Raw genomic sequence first — 2,220 nt, 5'->3', positions numbered from 1 at the left:
GAATTTCCCTGGCTCAGTCTTTCTAGTATTATCCACTCGTGCCTATGGTGAGCTATGTTTGGGTCCTCCATGATGCTGACACCAACAGGGCTAAATATGTGAGGATTTTCTATTTTTGAATTTTTTATTATTTTGTTGCATTTTAGGTTTTGGGGTACATGTGAAGAACATGGAGGATTGTTGCATAAGTAAACACATGGCAGTGTGGTTTGCTGCCTTCCTCCCCATCACCTATATCTGGCATTTCTCCCCATGTTATCCCTCCCCAACTCCCCACCTCCCACTGTTCCTCCCCTACTTCCCCTCTACAGACCCCAGTGTGTGATGCTCCCCTCCCTGTGTCCACGTGTTCTCATTTTTCAACACCCGCCTATGAGTGAGAACATGCGGTGTTTGATTTTCTGTTCTTGTGTCAGTTTGCTGAGAATGATGGTTATCAGGTTCATCTATGTCCCTACAAAGAACATTAACTCATTGTTTTTTACGGCTGCATAGTATTCCATGGTGTATATGTGCCACATTTTCCCTGTCCAGTCTATCATTGATGGGCGTTTGGGTTGGTTCCAAGTCTTTGCTATTGTAAACAGTGCTGCAATGAACATTTGTGTGCATGTGTCCTTATAGTAGAATGATTTATAGTCCTTTGGATATATACCCAGTAATAGGATTGCTGGGTCAAGTGGAATTTCTATTTCTAGGTTCTTGAGGAATCGCCACACTTTCTTTCACAATGGTTGAACTAATTTACACCCCCACCAACAGTGTAAAAGTGTTCCTATTTCTCCACATCCTCTCCAGCATCTGTTATCTCCAGATTTTTTAATGATCGCCATTCTAACTGGTGTGAGATGATATCTCAATGTAGTTTTGATTTCCATTTCTCTAATGACCAGTGATGATGAGCATTTTTTCATGTTTGTTGGCTTCTTTAGCAAAGTGTCTGTTCATATCCTTTGCCCACTTTTGATTGGGCTTGTTTGTTTTTTTCTTGTAAATCTGTTTTAGTTCTTTGTAGATTCTGGATATTAGCCCTTTGTCAGATGAGTAGATTGCAAAAATTTTTTCCCATTCTGTTGGTTACCAATTCGCTCTAATGACTGTTTCTTTTGCTGTGCAGAAGCTGTGGAGTTTGATTAGGTCCCATTTGTCTGTTTTGGCTTTTGTTGCCAATGCTTTTGGTGTTTTAGTCATGAAGTCCTTGCCTATGCCTATATCCTGAATGGTTTTGCCTAGATTTTCTTCTAGGGTTTTTATGGTGTTAGGTCTAATGTTTAAGTCTTTAATCCATCTGGAGTTAATTTTAGTGTAATGTGTCAGGAAGGGGTCCAGTTTCTGCTTTCTTCACATGGCTAGCCAGTTTTCCCAACACCATTTGTTAAACAGGGAATCCTCTTCTCGTTGCTTGTTTTTGTCAGGTTTGTCAAAGATCAGATGGTTGTAGATGTGTGGTGTTGCCTCTGAGTTCTCTGTTCTGTTCCATTGGTCTATATCTCTGTTTTGGTACCAGTACCATGCTGTTTTGATTACTGTAGCCTTGTAATATAGTTTGAAGTCAGGTAGTGTGATGCCTCCAGCTTTGTTCTTTTTGCTTAGAATTGACTTGGCTATGCAGGCTCTCTTTTGGAAAAATATGGAATGCTTCACGAATTTGCATGTCATCCTTGCATAGGGGCCATGCTAATCTTCTCTGTATCATTCCAATTTTAGTATATGTGCTGCTGAAGGAGGCACAGCGTGGATTTTATTAAGATAAATTACTTTGAGATAAAATAGAAAGCCAGGAAGAGCTGAGAGAGCCAGTTCATGCAACACAGTTCTGACTCTCAGTGAAGGGGAGAGGGAGGGAAGGTCAGGTGAAAGTATCCAAAGTTGATGCACAGTCTAAGTAAGTTTAGCAAGGCCATCAGAATCCCTTGAGTCAAGGTCAACCATCAGAACAGTCCTGTATCTCTGGGGAATGGGTTCCCTGGGAATTATATTCCTGTCATGCTCAGTCATTGGCTTTGAACAGCCCATGGGAAGGGTGCCTCAGAGCAAATGTAACAGTGGATTTCAGAGTAGAGTAGGGGAAGCCCTAGGCAAAATCTTACCTTTCTAAAAGGCCCTATGTGCTGTTCAAGGTGCATTCAAACCTATATTTAACTTTTAACTGGACTCAAAAGAAGTGTCCCTATTCTTTCTGAAGCCTGATGCCCTCACTTCACCCCTTTAGCTGACTCA

General features: G+C 41.3%; 1 non-coding gene across 1 annotated transcript; it reads right to left on the bottom strand.

Moving 5' to 3' along the window:
• Positions 1 to 1,624: 1,624 nt before the first annotated feature.
• On the bottom strand, positions 1,625 to 1,731 carry LOC118154876 (U6 spliceosomal RNA). Its single transcript, XR_004745127.1, has one exon. It is a non-coding gene; the product is annotated as a U6 spliceosomal RNA (small nuclear RNA).
• Between the last annotated feature and the right edge of the window lie 489 nt (positions 1,732 to 2,220).

Source organism: Callithrix jacchus, chromosome 6 (assembly GCF_049354715.1).
Source record: "Callithrix jacchus isolate 240 chromosome 6, calJac240_pri, whole genome shotgun sequence".
Taxonomy (NCBI): Eukaryota; Metazoa; Chordata; class Mammalia; order Primates; family Cebidae; genus Callithrix; species Callithrix jacchus.
The sequence above is the reverse complement of the archived record's forward strand: the minus strand, read 5'-3'. Positions and strand labels throughout refer to the sequence as shown.